We start from the raw sequence: 19815 nt of genomic DNA, 5'->3' as shown, positions 1-19815 counted from the left end.
ATAGTAAGAACTAACTCTAAAATCAAGTAGACAAGAAAATGGTTGAGGAGGCTGACCAAATCCTACGCTATACTGCACGTTCAGTAACTGTGTCACAGCAGTGATGCCATATTGCTTTTCTTTGATTGAATCGTGGCATCACAGATGAGAACCGAGGGACTAGATAGATCATAGACAGATAGGTACACACATACATGCAAGCATTCACACATATCTACATACATAGATAGATACATTCATATATGGATGCATACACGGATAAAGAGATTTTTCAAAACTGTTGAACACAAATCCAGTGATCTATGAAAGTGAAGGACAAATATGGTTATATAAATAGGAGTCTTTCAATGAATTTTCAGCAGATATAGATCTTTTTTGTGGCTGAAACAGAGGATCACTGTTGCCTTTCTTTTGTAAACATAGGTCTATGACTGACTAAAGCTATTACATGAAAACTGAACATTTCAGCAGGGTGGGGCATCACCTCACCTGTGAAGCACAAGCAGTGGGGGAACTCCCTCCCCTAGCCAAGGGAAACCTTGAGAGACTGTGCCATGAGGAATGGTGCACTCTGGCCAGATACTACGCTTTTCCCACAGTCTTCACAACCCACAAACCAGGAGATTCCCTCGGGTGCCTACGCCACCAGGGCCCTGGGTTTCAAGCACAAAACGGGCAGCTGTTTGGGCAAACACCGACCTAGCTGCAGGAGTTTTTTTTCATACCCCACTGGTGCCTGGAATGCCAGTGAGACAGAAGCATTCACTCCTGTGGAAAGGGGGCTGAAGCCAGGGAGCCAAGTGGTCTAGCTCAGTGGATCCCACCACCACGGAGCCCAGCAAGCTAAGATCCACTGGCTTGAAATTCTCACTACCGGCACAGCAGTCTGAAGTTGACCTGAGACACTAGAGTTTGGTGGGGGAAGGGGCTTTCACCATTACTGAGGCTTGAGTAGGCTCTTTTCCCATGACAGTGCTAAGGAGGCTGGGAAGTTTGGACTGGGTAGAAATCACCACAGCATGGGAAAGTGGCTGTGGCCAGATTGCCTCTCTAGATTCCTCCTCTCTGGGCAGGGCATCTCTGAAAAAAAGGCAGAAGCCCCAGCCGGGGGCTTATAAATAAAACCCCATCTCCCTGGGATCAGAGCACCTGGGGGAAGGGGCAGCTGCGGGTGTAGCTTCAGCAGACTTAAACGTTCCTGCCTGCCAGTTCTGAAGAGAGCAGTGCATCTCCCAGCACAGAACTTGAACTCTGCTAAGGGACAGACTGCCTCAAGTGAATCCCTGATCCCCATGCCTCCTGACTGGGAGACACCTCCCAGCAGGGGTCAAGAGACACCTCATACAGGAGAGCTCTGGCTGGCATCTGGCAAGTGCCCCTCTGGGACAAAGCTTCCACAGGAAGGAACAGGCAGCAAATCTTTGCTGTTCTGCAGCCTCCGCTGCTGATACCCAGGCAAAAAATATGGAGTGGACCTCCAGCATACTCCAGCAGACCTGCAGCAGACGGGCCTGACTGTTAGAAGGAAAACTAACAAGCAGAAAGGAATAGCATCAACATCAATAAAAAGGGCACTTTTTAAAAGTGGACACTCAGAAACCCCATTTTAAGGTCACCAACATCAAAGACCAAAGGTGGATAAATCCATGAAGATAAGGAAAAACCAGCACAAAAACCCTGAAAATTCCAAAAACTAGAACGCCTCTTCTCCAAAAGACCACAACTTTTTGCCACCAAGGGAACAAAACTGGACGGAGAATGAATTTGACAAATTTACAGAAGTAGGCTTTAGACAATAGGTAATAACAAATTTCTCCAGGCTAGAGGAACATATTCTAACCCAATGCAAGAGGCTAAGAACCTCGAGAAAAGGTTAGAGGAATTGCTAACTAGAATAATGAGTTTAGAGAACAAAAGTCACCTTCTGGAGCTGAAAAACAGCACAAGAACTTCATGAAGCATACACAAATATTGATAACCGAATTGATCAAGCGGAAGAAAGGATATCACAGATTGAAGATCAACTTAATGAAATAAAGCATAAAGACCAGATTAGTGAAAAAAAGAATGAAAAGGAATGAACAAAGCCTCCAAGAAATATGGGACTATGTGGAAAGACCAAACCTGTGTTTGATTGGGGTACCTAAAAGTGACAGGGAGAATGAAACCAAGTTGGAAAACACTCTTCAGGATATTATCCAGGAGAACTTCCCCAACGTAGCGAGACAGGCCAACATTCAAATTAAGGAAATACAGAGAACACCACAAAGATACTCCTTTAGAAGAGCAACTCCAAGACACATAATCATCAGATTCACCAAGGTTGAAACAAAGGAAAAAATGTTAAAAGCAGCCAGAGAGAAAGGTCGGGTTACCGACAAAGGGAAGCGCATCAGACTAACAGTGGATCTCTCTGCAGAAACCCTACAAGCCAGAAGAGAGTGGGGGCCAATATCCAATGTTCTTAAAGAAAGGAATTTTCAACCCAGAATTCTATATCCAGCCAAACTAAGCTTCATAAGCGAAGGAAAAATAAAATCCTTTACAGACAAGCAAATGCTGAGAGATTTTGTCACCACCAGGCCTGCCTTACAAAGAGCTCCTGAAGGAAGCACTAAACATGGAAAGGAAAACCAGTACCAGCCACTGCAAAAACATACCAAATTGTAAAAACCGTTGACACTATGAAGAAACTGCATCAACTAACGGGAAAAATAACCAGCTAGCATCATAATGATAGGATCAAATTCACACATGACAATATTAACCTTAAATGTAAATGGGCTAACTGACCCAATTAAAAGACACAGACTAGAAAACTGGATAAAGAGTCAGGACTCATCAATGTGCTGTATTCAGGAGACTCATGTGCAAAGACACACATAGGCTCGAAATAAAGGGATGGAGGAATATTTACCTAGCAAATGGAAAACAAAACAAAACGAAAAGCAGGGGTTGCAATCCTAGTCTGATAAAAGAGATTTTAAACCAACAAAAATCAAAAGAGATAAAGAAGAACATTATGTAATGGTAACAGGATCAATGCAATGAGAAGAGCTAACTATCCTAAATATATATGCACCCAATATGGGAGCACCCAGATTGATAAAGCAAGGTCTTAGAGACCTACAAAGAGACTTAGACTCCCATATAATAATAGTGGGAGACTTTTAACACCCCATCATCAGTATCAGGCAGATCAATGAGACAAAATTAACAAGGATATTCAGGACTTGAACTCAGCTCTGGACCAAACAGACCTAATAAACATCTACAGAACTCTCCACCCCAAATCAACAGAATATACATTCTTCTCAGCACCACATCACACTTCTTGTAAAATTGACTAATAATTGGAAGTAAAACACTCCTCAGCAAATGCAAAAGAACAGAAATCATAACAAACACTCTCTCAGACCACAGTGCAATCAAATTAGAACTCAGGATTAAGAAACTCACTCAAAACTGCACAACTACATGGAAACTGAACAACCTGCTCCTGAATGACTACTTGGTAAATAACAAAAGTAAGGCAGAAATAAATAAGTTCTTTGAAACCAATGAGAACAAATATACAATGTACCAGAATCTCTGGGACATAGCTAAAGCAGTGTTTAGAGGGAAATTTATTGCACTAGATGCGCGCAAGAGAAAGCAGGAAAGATACAAAATTGACATCCTAACATCACAATTAAAAGAACTAGAGAAGCAAGAGCAAACAAATCCAAAAGCTAGCAGAAGACAAGAAGTAACTAAGATCAGAGCAGAACTGAAGGAGATACATGAAAAACCCTGCAAAAAAATCAACTAATCCAGGAGCTGGTTTTTTGAAAAGATCAACAAAATAGACTGCTAGCTAGACTCATAAAGAAAAAAAGAAGAATCAAACAGACACAATAAAAAATGATAAAGGGGATATCACCACTGATCCCACAGACATACAAACTACCATCAGAGAATACTATAAATGCCTCTATGCAAATAAACTAGAAAATCTACAAGAAATGGATAAATTCCTAGACACATACACCCTCCCACATCTAAACCAGGAAAAAGTTGAATCCTTGAATAGACCACTAATAAGAAGTTCTGAAATTGAGGCAGTAATTAATAGCCTACCAACCAAAAAAACTCCAGGACCAGACAGATTCTACCAGAGGTACAAAGAGGAGCTGGTACCATTCCTTCTGAAACTATTCCAAACAATAGAAAAAGAGGAACTCCTCCCTAACTCATTTTATGAGGTCAGCCTCATCCTGATACCAAAACCTGGCAGAGACAAAACAAAAAAAAATTCAGGCCAATATCCCTGATGAACTTCGATGTGAAAATCCTCAATAAAATACTGGCAAACCGAATCCAGCAGCACATCAAAAAGCTTATTCACCACAATCAAGCCGGCTTCATCCCTGGGATGAAAGGCTGGTTCAACATATGCAAATCAATAAACATAATCCATCACATAAACAGAACCGATAACAAAAACGACACGATTATCTCAATAGATGCAGAAAAGGCCTTCAATAAACTTCAACACCCTTCATGCTAAAATCTCTCAAACTAGATATGGATGGAACATATCTCAAAATAACAAGAGCTATTTATGACAAACCCACAGCCAATATCTTACTGAAAGGGGAAAAGCTGGAAGCACTCCCTTTGAAAATTGATACAAGACAAGGATGCCCTCTCTCACCACTCCTGTTCAACATAGTATTGGAAGTTCTGGCCAGGGCAATCAGGCAAAAGAAAGAAATAAAGGGTATTTGGTCAGGCACGGTGGCTCATGCCTGTAATCCTAGCACTTTGGGAGGCCGGGGTGGGCAGATCACTTGAGGTCAGGAGTTTGAGACCAGCCTGGCTAACATAATGAAACCCCATCTCTACTAAAAATACAAAAAAAATTAGCCGGGCGTGGTGGCGTGTGCCTGTAATCCCAGCTACTCGGGAGGCTGAGTCGGGAGAATTGCTTGAAGCCGGGAGTCGGATGTTGGAGTGAGCCGAGAACGTACCATTGCACTCCAGCCTGGGCGAAAAGAGTGAAGCTCTGTCTCAAAAATAAATAAATAAATAGCCAGGTGTGGTGGTGCACACCTGTAATCCCAGCTACTTGGTTGAAAGGCTGAGGCGGGAGAACCACTTGAACCTGGGAGGTGGATGTTGCAGTGACTCAAGAACGTGCCATTGCTCCAGGCTGGGCACAAGAGCGAAACTTCGTCTCCAAAAACCAAGCCAAAACAAAACAAAATAAAAAAGAAAATGTATATAAACATATTTTCAGGGATCCGTGCAAATTTATTTATTTATTTATTTATTTATTTATTTATTTATTTATTTATTGAGACAGTCTAGTAGCTCTGTTGCTAGGATGGAGTGCAGTGGCACAATCTAGACTCACTGCAATCTCCACCTCCAGGGTTCAAGAGATTCTCCTGGGATTATAGGCACGTGTCGCCATGCCCAGCTAATTTTTTTTTTTTTTTTTTTTTGGAGATGGAGCCTCGCTCTGTCGCCCAGGCTGGAATGCACTGGCACAATCTCGGCTCACTGCAAGCTCAGCCTCCCGGGTTCATGCCATTCTCTTGCCTCAGCCTCCTGAATAGCTGGGACTACAGGTGCCTGCCACCACACCCCACTAAAGTTTTTGTATTTTTAATAGAGACGGGGTTTCACCATTTTGGCCAGGACGGTCTCGAGATCTCCTGACCTCAGGATTCGCTCACCTGGGAATCCCAAAGTGCTGGGATTACAGGCGTCAGCCACCGCACCAGGCCAAGACTGCTCTTTAATTCCCAAGGCCACTCACTGTGGTTTGAGCATGTGCCACAGCCTATGCTCGGGTTGATGCCCCACATTCCCATGGTTATCCAAAAGAGGCCCTGAGACTCACAGTGGCCATTATTAATACTCTGAGGTTGCAGCAGCAGTGACAACTGAAAATCTACAAGCATCAGGAGAAAGAGATGTTGCAGAGAGGAACCACAACCATCACAAACCTGGAGGGCTGGGTGGGCCACCCCCTGGATCCCATTGACTGCATGTTTCTCACTTTGACTGAGGCCTGCCTCCTGAATGATGACGGCTATCTAAATATGAATGAAAGCAGACCCCCTGTGTACCAACATGTACCTGTGGCTATAGGCTCCCCAAACAGCAGTGAGTCCTACTTGTCATTGGCCCTGGCCCTGGAAGCTGCATCCATGGGCCTGGGTCACAGAGGGTAATGCCTGAAGTCTCCTACCCACAGTACAAGGTGTGTGGTAATGAGGAGCAGCTCCTCAGCCAACTCCAAGAGCTGCAGCTGGGTGAAGACTTAGTGCAAACTCTCCAAAAATAGGGCATCTTGCTGCTGGAAGGTGGCCCTTTCAGCAATCTGGGAAGTCATCCAGCGAGAGAGCGTTTCCATGCATACTTCTGCCAGTATTTGTTCTCAGCTCTGCTGTCTCGTGATCCAGACCTGGCCTATAAATTAGCCTTACGTATCGTAAGGTTACCTGTTTTAGAAAACTCAGGTTGTGCAGGCGACACATCCCTCCCTCACCAAATGGTGTCTCTGGTGCCCAGCTGTTATCCTCCCTGGTTCCTGCTTGGACACTTGGAATCAAGGTGGTGTGAACTGGCCTCCACCATGCTGACTGCTGCCAAAGGAGACACTTTGAGGCTCTGAACAATTCCGTAAGCAATGCAGAGGCACATTTGTTCTTTCCCCCTCATCTTCAAACTGGCCAAAAATGCGTTCAAGATTGCTACTCCCATTAACAGTAGTACTGATAGCACCCTGCTCAACATGGCCCTGGAACCTGGGCTACAGGTGATGCGGATGACCTTATCAACCCTTAACTGGAGACCCCGAGAGATAGTACGATGGCTGGTGATCTGTGGTACAGAAGTGGGTAACTCCCACCTCCCTTTATGCCCAGGGGAAAGGAGTTTCTATGCCCTACTCTTGGGACAGGATAATGAATCCATGGAGCTCTCATATTCCTATTCCTGATGGCTTAAGAAAGGATGGGGCTGATGGTGGGAGAAGATGGCCTCTGTTCAGCCAGCCCAGTTCTGTCCTCACTGCTTAAAACAACCGTATGCTGACGTCAGCAGCACTTTGACCCTTGCATCAGAGACATGCCTAAGAGAATGAATTTTCAGCTGCCAATACTCAAGTGTGCCCCTGGGAGGAAGTGGGCCTGGTGGTTTGGTCCCTGTCTCTGTCCATGCTTGTGAGAAACCCCAGACAGCTTGGAGGCTCAGGATGCTTTCTTTTTTTGGGGTGGCGGAGGGGGATGGAGTCTCATTCTGTCGCCTAGGCTGGAGTCCAGTGGCTCAATCTCGGCTCACTGCAAGCTCCACCTCCTGGGTTGACGCCATTCTCCTGCCTCAGCCTCCTGAGTAGCTGGGACTACAGGCGGCTGCCACCACCCCTGGCTATTTTTTTTCGTATTTTTAGTAGAAATAGGGTTTCATCGTGTTAGCCAGGATGGTCTCGATCTCCTGACCTCGTGATCTGCCCGCCTCGGCCTCCCAAAGTTCTGGGATTATAGGTGTGAGCCACCACGCCTGACCGGCTCAGGACCCTTTCTAAAGCCCAAAGACCAGCACAAGACTCAACCCTGAGAGGCCCCACTTCACCTAGAACCCCTGGCAGATCTGCCACCCTGGCCTCGGGGCAAGCAAACCCCAGGCTCTACTGCTCCATCCTTGTGAGGGGCTAAGAGCACCTGCAGAAACCTTCAACCCTCTGGCCTGGGGACGGAAGGGATAGGAAGAGACCCCAAGCAGGGTCTGGCCACCTGGGATGTTTCCCTAGCCCTGGTTTGCCTCAGATCATCTCAAGGTTGCTGAGGAGGAAGGATAACCCATCTCTGCAGGCCAAGTTCAAACCTCACACGGTAATCTGGGCAGACCTGAATCAGGACCCAGGTTGCCACGGCTGAGCTCAGGTTCTCCCTCACAGGTGTGTGGGCCCCAGTGAGCATCTTGCAGAGCTGGGACACACTCTTCACCCCTACTGAGGCTACTAATATTGTAGCTGCCACAGCCATATCCCACACCACTATCCTGTGCCTCAGTCTTGATTATCCACAGTGGGAGGAACTGGCTAGCTGTGCTTGCACACTGGCCTTGCAGCCCTGCTATGAAGCATCCACAGAGCTGTGCCCTGTCAGCCCTTACACTCTAAGAAAGACCACATTGCCTTTGAGGCCGCCTGCCAGATTGCCACTGAGGCTGCTGCCGGTGGCACGGCCCATTCCCAGCTGTTCCCCATTGCCTGCTATGCGCAGCTCCGTGGCTGCACGCTCCGTGCCTTCAAGCTGGCCTCATTGGCCATGAGCCATCTTAACCTGGCTCTTAACCAGGACACCCACGCAGCCATCAATGACGTGCTCTAGGTTTGTGCCCTCAGCCACTCTCTGGGCAAGGATGAGTTGGCAGTTCTCATCCCCCTGGTGGTGAAGAGTGTGCACATTGCCGTGATGTTTTCAGACATCCTGTGTGCGACACTGCACGGTGACTGCTCCCGAGGCTGCCGCAGCTCTGGAAAGCTCATCTTTACTGACAAAGCTCCATTGTGCCAGTTGCTGATACCACCATGAATGCTTACATCAACACCCACATCAGCCTGACACACATCAGCCATTGCCAGTATGGAGTTCACTGAGTTTCTAAGCAAGGCTCGGGAGACCTTCCTGCTGCCCCAGGATGGCTTCCTGCAATTTGCCCAGTTCATTAGCAACCACAAACAGATCTACAAAGGCAAGGAAAAGCTGATGCAGCTGGTTCGAGAGCCCTTTGGCTGAGAAAGCAAGTAGCTCACTGGCCCGGCAGCCTGGGTCCCCAAGTAGTATCAGGTCAGGCCAAAAACACTGAAACATTTGTCCACCCTGAGAGGACTCTGAGCACCTGTGGCTGAGGCCAAAGGACCACAGGGCTAATGATGGGGAGAGTCCAACTCTAGTGGATATGCATACCTTGGCAAACTTGTCACTACAGCCCACTGTTCACGGAGAAGCTGGGCCCTGCAGGTCGACCAGAAAGCCCAAGATATGCCACCTTCTGCCCCTATGTCCTGCATGTCCTGGGCATTGGCGCTGTCTCCCTTGGCAAACACAGAACACTGTTCCATCTCAGAGATTGCTGAACCAGAAAAACAGATGCATTTATGGTACTGTAAATACTATAGTATATGTGTTGCCAATTATTGTAAAGTTGTAAATATTTATAATTCTGGTTCTGATTTGATGGGCCCTTGAGGTAGCTGTGGGTGGAGGATATGCTTATTGTCTCAGGAGACTCACAACCATTTCTCAGGTTTCCCTTGCAGAGTGTATGCCCTTCCCAGTGGGATAGTGGGGATGCCAAGGAGAAAAACAGCCAGTTAGAAAAAAATCCCAAGACTAGTCTATGCAGAATCTCTCACCTGCAGACAGGGCATTAATAGCCCAGTGGTGGGTGAGTGGCAGAGGCCAGGACTGGACTTAGACTTTTGCCTCACAAAGCTGTAAGGACTCTGAAGCTCCTCCCTTGCCTCACACAGCCTCGCCAGGAGTCTGCTGAGCACCTTTGAAACAAGTGCAGGGAAAAGACGAACGTCTGCAAAGCCACTGAGCTCACAATATTCATCTACACTGGTCACCTTTGTGTTAAAAGAGTGTGTGTATCTGTATAACTGAGTGAGTACATGTGTCAATGTGCATAGATAAATCTGCACATGCCTGTCTGTATGTGCACATTATAGGTTTATGTGTATCTATGTCAGTTCTATGGCTGCGTACCTGTGTGGATATGTGCACACTGGACTGTGGGTCTCTGTGTGAGGATGTAACATTTGCATACATTTGAGGATGCATATCTATGTATAAATGTTCTCATGTTTTGCATGTTTAGTGTGTATCTGGGCACACATGAGCACATGTGTAGAAATATGTGTCTGTGTGTATGCTTGCTCTCCATGCATCTGTGGTTTTATATGTGTAACTGAGCATATTTCTACATGTAGGAATGACTGCATGAATGTGTCCTTTTTGTGAGATTTCTCTTCCTATTCGTCTTAAATCTCTTTCACCAGCTAAATGTGTGTTCCCCATCTCTCTGCCTCCTCTATTCATTCTCTCCCCAAATGAGCTTCTAAGCACCAGTCTCCCTCTGCCATCAAACTGGCTGCTTTTGCTGCACAGTTCTCTTCTCATCCCGTACTTGCTTTCTTCCCCTGCCTTTCTACCTCAAGCTTCCTCTGCCTGCTTTTGTCACAGTCTCATTGCTTGATGACTTGAAGGCTAGGGCTGGTCTGCACTTAGCCTCTCCCTTCCTAATTTCTAGCCCTAGTAGGCAGCCCTGTCATAGCCCTGGCTGACCTCTGCAGTGTATCATCATATTCCTGCTACCTTCCTGACCCCTATGCTCAGCCTGGAATTGTTGTAGGAGATAGCAAGGGCTATCAGAAGAGTCAGTTGGTTACCTTGGTGTTTACTCTTTTATGTCTTAGTTTCTGAGTTGGGGGTGGGGTTTCTTAGGGAAGGAGTTGTATATCTAGAATGCGAACTAGGAACTTCTCCGTCTGCTTTTTCTTTCGTTGACAAACTGTCACCTTTTCTACTACAAACTGACCAAGAAGTTGTATTTGCCACTTGTGGCTACTCAAGTCCTACTGCCCAGCCAAGCGCCCCTATGTCTCAGCCCAATGGGTTGGTTAAGAGAGAGAGAGAGAGACAGAGAGAGGTTACTCTTCATTTTTGTGTCACAATTGCCCTTGTTTTTAGCAGGTGTGTGAACTCACAGTGCTTTTCTATGAATAAATCATGAATCACATGAAAGATCACTTTTCTTAAAGAAAAAAAATTCCCTAATCCCAGAGGGGACCAGCAAATACTTAATAGAAGATTATAGATTTCCTGTGAGTGCATATGGCTTGGGGTGACCTGATTCTGTAAAGCAAATGTTACTGTCCTCAAATTCATGTGTCGAATTCTAATTCTATGTGATGGTATTTGGAGGTGGGCCTTGGCAGGTGAATAAGTTCATGAAGGCAGGGACCTCATGAATGGAATTGGTGCCCCTATCAAAGGGACTGCAGAGAGCTCCCTCATCCCTTCTGTCATGTAAGGACACAGTAAAAAGATGGCTGTCTATGAACAAGGAAGCCAGCCCTCTGTAGACACGGAATCTACTGACCATTTGACCTTGGATTTTACCATCTCCAGAACTGTGAGAAATCAATTTTCTATGCTACCTAGTCTATGGCATTCTGTTTTGACACTCAGATTAACTAAAGTGCCAGCGTGTCAACTTGCACACATAATTCTTGGAAACTCTGATGCCAAATCCTTGATGGCAAAAGGTGATTGATCTGCCAGAGACATGAGCCTACATCATTCCCTCTTTCCACAATAAAACAGAGAGTCAAAACAGGCAAGAGTAGGTCAAGGTCTTCTAAAAGCCATACCTGAAAGGTTTCCAATAACAGTTGACTCAATGGTAATTCAATCACACAAACAACCACAACAAAAGACACAACTACCAAAGATTTTCAGGATCACCTCAAAAACACCGTCTAACATTAGGGAGTTCAAAAAGGTGCGAAGTTTCAGAAATAAAAGTTTATTGATATACAGTTTCATCAACTTGTAATTCTAACACTATTAATAAATGCTAGGGCAGGTGGTGGCATGGACAGCCTGGGGCACAAGTGCTGTCTTTAAAAGCTTTGTTTGCTGTACCCTTTGGAGCTGCTTCCTGATCCCCTCACTCCCTGCCCGCCTGTTAGGAGCCCGTCCTGGGCAGCCCATCAGGGGCAAACAGCCTGGATGCCCAGTTGCAGACAGACATCCATGCCTGGAGGAGGAGGCCGCCTCTGGATGCAGGAGGAGCTACTGGAACTCTTCTAACCACTCTTCTTTTAATGCCCTTAAGCACCTCCTGCACACAGATGGACCCCAACAGCAGCAGTAGAATAAACAGGCCCTGCAGCAGCAGGACTGCAGCTCTAGTGAATGAGACAAGGCTCTCTCCGGCAGGGTAGAGGAGCCCAGGCTCAAAACCCTGGTCTTTGCCTCCATGTTTGCCACCTGCCCAGGACTAGGCGCAGCATGGGAGCTGCTGGCTGGGACCGTGCTGGTCACCCCCTCCCTCCGACTTCTCTCTACAGCCACGTTTTCAGTTGCAGGGCTAAGGCCAGTGGCTACAGTAGGTGCCATAATTTCAGGCAGCTCCTCGTTGGACTGGTCCTTGGCTGGAGCTCCCTCCAGCTCCAGCACTGTCTCTGGAGGGGGCTCTTCCCATGCTGGCTCTGGCTCAACAGCTGGTGCTGGAAGTGCTGGTATTTCTGTATGTGGAACAGGAGCTGAAAAAGGAGAAAGCGTCCCCAGCCGCAGTCACTTTCCACTGGAATTTCCAAACACAGAAACAACCTCACTGAATTTAAAGGAGTTCCAGCCCCTAAACACTGCCCCCACAAAGTCTTCCAGACTGCAGGCCACATCACCATGTGCCTCTGCCTCCATGGGCTCCCGAATCTCCTCCTGGACAAGGACAATGTGCAGATGCAGCCCCGATGGGATCTCTGGTGTGGCCTGGCCTGCTAGGGCCTGCCCTGCGCTGCCCTGTAGTACCTGGTCGTGCCTTCTTACAAAGGGCCACAGGCATCTGGGGTGAGGGATGAGCCTTCTTCAGCATCGTCGGAAAAGGCTCTCACTCCCTCCATTCCTGAAGCAGCAGCCTCTCGAAGTGGGGAAGCAACACGAGAACATATTGTTCTCTTGTGCGTATTCTACCAAGTGAGCTGGTTACAGGGCTGACTCTAGGATATGGGCACCTGGTTACCAGAGTTCTAAGTTCTGTTCGGGTCTGTCATTAAGGAAGTGAGGTCGCTTCTTTAAGGTTCTGTCCCCTCAGCCCCTTCCTTCCATAAGACCTCCTCAGGATTCCACTGGGCTGCTGACTGCTCACCCTCCCCCCAGGACACCTCCTTACCTAGACACCATTATGTCCACCCAGGGCCTGCTTGGACACCTGTGCCTGATGTTCACCGGGGGCCGGATGTCCTCCTCAGGCCTGATGTCCACAGAAGGCCTGATGTCTGCCTTGGGCCTATGTTCCTCTTGGGGCCTTGTGTTTACCTGGGGACTGTATCCAGCTGGGGCCTGACGGCTTACTGGGTCTTGTTGTTCACCTAAGGTCTTGTGTCCACCTGGGGTCTGGTGATCACCTGGGACTTGAGTATCAACCTGGGGCCTGGGTGTCTACTTAAGGCCAGATGTGTGCCTAAGGCCTGAGTTTTCACCTGGGCCTGATGTTCTCCTGTGGACTGGCTGTGTACCTTGGGTCTAATGTCCACTTGGAGCCTAGATGTCTACCTATGGCATCCATCGTGTCTACCTGCGGCCTGATGTCCACATGAGTCTGCTGTTCAAATGGGCCTGCTGTCCACCTAGGGCCTTGGTGTCCATCTGGGGCCTGGTTGTCAACTTCGGACCTGGTGTACACCTTGAGTCCAGAGTCCACCTGGGGCCTGATGTCTGCCTGCAGGACTGGCATCCTCCTGAGGGAGGTGGGAGGATCTCTGGAGCTCAAGAGATTGAGACCACAGTAAGCCGTGATTGTGCCACTGCCCTCCAGTCTGGGTGAAAGAGCGAGACCCTGTCTCAAACAGATCAACAAAAAAACACACAAATTATATAGCTATACAAAAATATTTCCTTTCCTTTTAACCTTATTCTATGAGCTTTTTTCATTATTTATTTCACTTTTAAAAGGTTTTCGTTAAAAACCAAGACACAAGCACACACTTTCGCCTAAGCTTAAGCAGGGTCAGGATCATCATTTCACTGTCCTCTACCTCCACATCTTGTCCCACTGGAAGGTCTTCAGGGGCAGTAACAGGCATGGAGTTGTCATCTCCTTGATAATAATGCCTTCTTCTGGAAACTTTCTGAAGGACCTGCCCGAGGCTGCTTCACAGTTAACTTAAAAACAAAGTAGTAAGCATATACTCTAAAATAACAAGAAAAAAACCAGGATATTAAATACATAAAATATTAACATCAGCATCTATTATTTTCATCAAGCACTATGCACTGTACATAATTGTACACACCCACATCACCACAAACATGTAAACTCTGTGGTGTCCAATAAATCTGCCTTTCTTTACCTACAACTGTCTTGGTAAATTCTTTTACTTCGCATCCCACAGTTCCAGAGAGTCGCTGCTCCCCTATGACACTGAGTAAGGAGGATGTATAGCTGACACCATCTAGAAATGTTCCCTGTGGCCTAGCTCACGCCACAGATTATGGTGAAGCTGCCAACTTCCACACTGTAAGCCTACAGGGAGCATCTATTGGTCAGGCACTTGCAGAGGCCCCAGGGTATACCCCAGCACACTGGAGGCACCTCCCCACACCCACAGCCCCAGGCATGTATAGGGGATCCACATTCCTGCACACAAACACCAGGTAATGCATGAGGGGAAGGGAGGCTACCTTGAGACTAAGCACTGCCTCGCTACCTAAAAGCATTCTGTCATCATGAGGGCGAACCAGAGATTGACTCGACTGGCTGTTTAGTCCATCACTTTGGCGCTTGAGTTACTAACATTGATGGAACTGTTCAAAGTTACTAACTTTGGGTTTTCTGCCCACGTAACTGCCGGAAGCTAAGATGGGAACATCAGTGTCAGTCAAATAAAGCAACATGCGTTAACTTAGGGACCGCTACACAAGCTCACCAGTACATCCTTCTGGTGCCACTAGGATGCCACTTACTCTTCTACATAAGACAAAAGATTTTTAAAGTAGAATATGAATTATTGCTTTTTATGGAGAAGCCATTATTAAATTTTATAATTGCCCTGCTTTTTCCAAGTATGACATATAAACAGTTAAATCGATTCAAGATCATTAAATCATATGAAGTAATTTTTATATACATTATCTGCTGGGTTGAATATTACATAAATCTTCTCCAATCCATTGGTAGTCTTACAAAGACAGAGGCATATTTTTTGAATTTCTGAGCTTGATATCAAACAATATAAAAGCTGTTAAGAATGCTGAGATGGATTTGCTTAATAGATGTCAAACCGGCCTGCCTTCACAGGAAGGGCATATAGCCGCTGCACTTGCACCAGACAATTTATTTGTGTGTCCGTGGACAAGAAGTAAAGAAAAACAATGAATAACTTCCAAAAGAGTGAAAACATTGCAGCTGAGCTCTGGAATTCTTAGTAGAAACCATGAAAAGGGAATGAAAACACTTAGAGCAATTGCAGGTTAGAAACAGGGATTCACAGGAGGTTAACGGAGCACATTATGTTAAGTGAAATGAGCCAGGCACAAAAAGACAACTACCACGTGATCTGACTTATGTGGAATGTAAACAATGGAACTCACAGAAGCAGAGAGTAGAATGGAGGTTACCAGGGGCTGGGAGGCAGGGGTTTGGGGAGACAGTGAAAGCATTCAAAATTGTAGTTAGACAGAAGGAATAAGTTTAAGGGATGCATTGCACAACATGGTGACTGCAGTTAATATATTGTATTCCTGAAAATCAAGAAGTATTCTCACCAAAAAAATAAGTATGCATATGTTCCTGAGTGCAATGTAATCATTCCACAATCTGCTTATTTCTAAACAGGTTTTACACAACATATATACAATTTTATTTGCCATTTAAAAAAACTAATGAATTGTAAAAAGAATTAAGTACTGGAAAACTGGTCACAGTTTAGGACAACTCTCTTTGTAAAATTAATGGTTCCTTTCTTAACCAACCCGTTGGTCTATATTAGTTAATGAAATGAAACTTGGTTTATACTCTAAATCTGAACACAAAATTGTAGTCGTCTTCTATGTATTAACTGATCTGAAAGTAACAGCAGAATCAGAATGAAAACCATCTGAAAAGAAAGTTTTCCCAAGTGAAATGTTTTATTGGCCTTTGATTTATCTCTTTTACTTAGAAATAAAATGAATACTTACTATTTTAATAGACCCAATTGCTTCAGGCTATAAACTTGATCACACAATTTCAATTCAATTTTTTTAGCCTGAGAGATATGCTTTTGAAAATATTCTTGGCTGGATGTGATGACACACGCCTGTAATCCCAGCACTCTGGGAGTCTGAGGCAGGCGGATCACGAGGTCAGGAGACCATCCTGGCTAATACGGTGAAACCCTGTATCTACTAAGAAAATACAAAAAATAGCCAGGAGTGGTGGCGTGTGCCTGTGGTCCCACCCACTGGGGAGGCTGAGGCAGGAGAAAGGCATGAACCCGGGAGGCAGAGCTTGCAGTGAGCCGAGATCGTGCCACTGCACTCCAGCCTGGGTGACAGAACGACACTCCGTCTCAAAAAAAAAAAAAAAAAAAAAAAGGAAAATATTCCTGGTCGAGTGTGGTGGCTCAGCACCTATAATCCCGGCAACTCAGGAGGCTGAGGGATGTGAATCCCTTGAACCCAGGAAGTGGAGGTTGCAGTGAGCCGAGATCATGCCACTGCACTCCAGCCTATGCAACAGAGGGAGACTCTGCCTAAAAAAAACAAGAAATCATTCTTGAATAAAAACAAACACCTTTAATTGTATGCTATTGTCCTTTATATATTAACTTGGAGAAAAAAAATTTATACAATGAAATTTATTATTCTCCTTTTGATTAACATGTTTCCCTTTCTATTATGCAGTTTACTTCTTAATCAATCTCCATAATCAACTGCAATTTTTTTTTTTTTTTGAGACGGAGTCTCACTCTTGTTGCCCAGGCTTGAGTGCAATGGCATAATCTCAGCTCACTGCAAGCTCTGCCTCCTCAGTTCAAGTTACTCTCCTGTCTCAGTCTCCCCAGTAGCTAGGATTACAGGCATGCGTCACCACGCCTGGCTAATTTTGTATTTTTAGTAGAGACGGGGTTTCTCCGTGTTGGTCAGGCTGGTCTCGAACTCTTGACCTCAGGTGATCCGCCCGTCTTGGTTTCCCAAAGTGCTGAGATTACAGGTGTGAGCCACCGTGCCCAGCCATATTAATTTATAGATGTTAAATTTAAAGCAATTGTGTTTTAAGACACCCTTTTGTCAGTTTCACTTACTGATGGCAACTTTCTACTTTGAGTAACATGATTCATCTCTGCTGTCAGGGGTCGGGGTTGCTGAGCGAGGAAGGTGTCTGTGTGTGTCTGTGTTTGTTTTGTTTACTGACTGCATCTGTCCTACTGGCTAGGAGAAGAACACACACCGACATCTGTCCTGGCAGTGAAGGAGGGAGCCGCCCTCTGGGCACAGAAAGAAACCATCACTGCACCCAGACTGCACCTACTCTAGTAAAGAACAAGTCTGAGAGCTTGCACACTAGTGAGATGATCAGTTCCTCACTCTGCTCACAGTAAGGACAAGGCTGTGACTATCAGCTGGGGCAGAGAGTACACAGCTCAACAGCAGGTTTTTAAAAAGAGAGCAGAGTCTTCTTCCTTCCATGTTAAAAACAATCATAACGTGGTTCAGGTGACCACCAAGGACTGGGTTACATCCCACTATTCTCTGAAACTCAATACTGTCTTTGAATTTTTTGGAATCTCATAACCTTTTCTATCTAAATGTAGACTGTTACTCTCATGGCTAAAAGTTGCAGGGAGCAGTCTCTTTCTTTCATTTGTGTTTCCAATTCTTTCTGGTTTCCTATACTATGACACTGTTTTAAACAAAATTTAAAAATCTTTCAGTCAGGCTGCACTCTCTGTTACCCATTGGTTTTTAGTGCACTAAAATTCACAGCATTTCCTGTTTGAAAAATAAGAAGTCACAATTTTATTAATCATCATCTGTTTGAAAGCTGTGCTAGTTTTAGTAGTTACTGTGCTTCTCAACATATTTTAAATGCCCATTCATGTGTCTTCTCTAACATTTCCAGGTTTGTGCTATTATACACAGGGGTAAAAGAAATGACCAGGAGAATCAATGTACAAATGGCTGAAAAAACAATAAAAATCCCAGCGGTCGTTTAGGACAAAACAGACCTGGCTGAGTCTCAAGTACCAAAGCAGGAATCATAAACATGCCACAGGGGGATTTGCTCTAAATGATATTTAAATATTTTAAAATGTACAATTTATATATGAACAAAAAGAAAAGAATTAACTATTTTTTTTTGAGACCGGGGTCACTCCGTCACCCACGATGGAGTGCAGTGATGCAATCATGGCTCACTACAGCCTTGAACTCCCAGGCTCAAGAGATCCTCCCACCTCAGCCTCCTGAATAGCTGGGACTGTCCGAATGCACACCTGGAAAGAAGGTGAAAACTTATTTATATTTCAATGTAATTATTTGTGAAGAAGAAAACATAATAAAGGCATTAAGAATGTAATGCCTAAATAGTAAAGTATGTTTTTATGGAAAATCACCTGTAGCCGGAAAAAATGTCTGCAGAATATTTAGGTCCTGTTTGCAAGAGTAGCGGGGAGCACTGGACACATCTCACCTCAATCCACAGGCAAGGCAGGACCCAAGTCACAGCCTTAAATGTATTCATTTGCTAAAAGAAAATGAACAGTTCTTTTCTTCTTCCCATATACTTAAATCTAGTTTTATCATTACATAATTTCTGGCTGGGCACGGTGACTCCTGCCTGTAATCCCAGCATTTTGGGAGGCTGACGTGGGTGGACCTCAAGGTCAGGAGTTCGAGACCAGCCTGACCAACATGGTGAAATCCCCTTTCTATTAAAAATACAAAAATTAGCCAGGCGTAGTGGCAGATGCCTGTAATCCCAGCTACTCCAGAGGCTGAGGCAGGAAAATTGCTTGAATCCGAGAGACAGAGGTTGCAGTGAGCCAAGATCATGCCATTGCACTCCAGCCTGAGTGACAGAGCGCGATTCCAACTCAAAATAATAATAATAATAATAATAATAATAATAATAATTTTCATATTTGAGCCCAGATTAATATATCATTTGTGAAGTTGAATGTCTGCTTTGATTTCAGCTTCCCTGAATTGTTAGAAAAAAGCTAAATTTCTTACATTATGCCTGATGGCCAAGAGAGGGAGTCAGTGTGGAAGCATTTTTTGTGGAAGGTCCTGGTGGTCTCACAGGTAGCACTGAGGATGACATATGCATTCAGGCGAGAGCAGTTTCTACCTTGTCTCTCACTGGGAAATTATGAATATGACAAGGAGCTTCTTTCAGCATAGCCAATGCTTCCTGCATTTGCAATTTAGGGCCTCTGATCCATGTCATGGGGGAAATACTCTTTCTTTTTCTTTCTTAAAATTGCCTCCAACATAAGGGATTTGACAGCATTGAATCATTGAATTCTGTCTGTAATGAAAAAGAATTCTGTCTCTGTGTAATCTGGTTAACCTATTAAATGTTCCTACAAGAAGCAAATGTTGAAACGGTAAAATGGTGAGTGGTCCCTCCGCCCCCCCAGGGGGACAAGATCTTGCTCTGTTGCCCAAGCTGGAATGTGGTGGCATGATCATAGCTCACTGCAGCCTCAGCCTCCTGAGTAGGTGGGACTACAGGCATGTGCCTCCACACCCAGCTAATTTTTCAAAAACTTTTTGTAGAGATGGGGGTCTCACTCTGTTGTTTAGGCTGGTCTCGAACTCCTGGCCTCAAGCAATCCTCTCACCTTGGCCTCTCAAAGTGCTGGGATTATAGGCATGAGCCACTATGCCAGGCCAGTAAGCAATTTTGGTAATAGGAGAAGGGGACTCAAAGGAAATTCAAGAAAAATGATAAAAATAAGCCATATAGCATTAGTGCTATCACAAAGGTTAAAGAAACTAACTTCAAACAATAGATGATTTAGACAGGGGAAAACTG

At 45.3% G+C, this 19815-nt stretch overlaps 2 pseudogenes; one reads left to right on the top strand and one right to left on the bottom strand.

Moving 5' to 3' along the window:
* The first annotated feature begins 5706 nt into the window (after window positions 1-5706).
* Window positions 5707-11433, top strand: LOC112428247 (zinc finger SWIM domain-containing protein 5-like; annotated as a pseudogene).
* A 139-nt stretch (window positions 11434-11572) lies between these two features.
* On the bottom strand, window positions 11573-18865 carry LOC105491082 (CMT1A duplicated region transcript 15 protein-like protein; annotated as a pseudogene).
* Between the last annotated feature and the right edge of the window lie 950 nt (window positions 18866-19815).

The sequence above is a fragment of the Macaca nemestrina genome, chromosome 17, assembly GCF_043159975.1.
Source record: "Macaca nemestrina isolate mMacNem1 chromosome 17, mMacNem.hap1, whole genome shotgun sequence".
NCBI lineage: Eukaryota > Metazoa > Chordata > Mammalia > Primates > Cercopithecidae > Macaca > Macaca nemestrina.
Note: the sequence above shows the minus strand (reverse complement) of the source record. Positions and strands in the feature narration are given on the sequence as shown.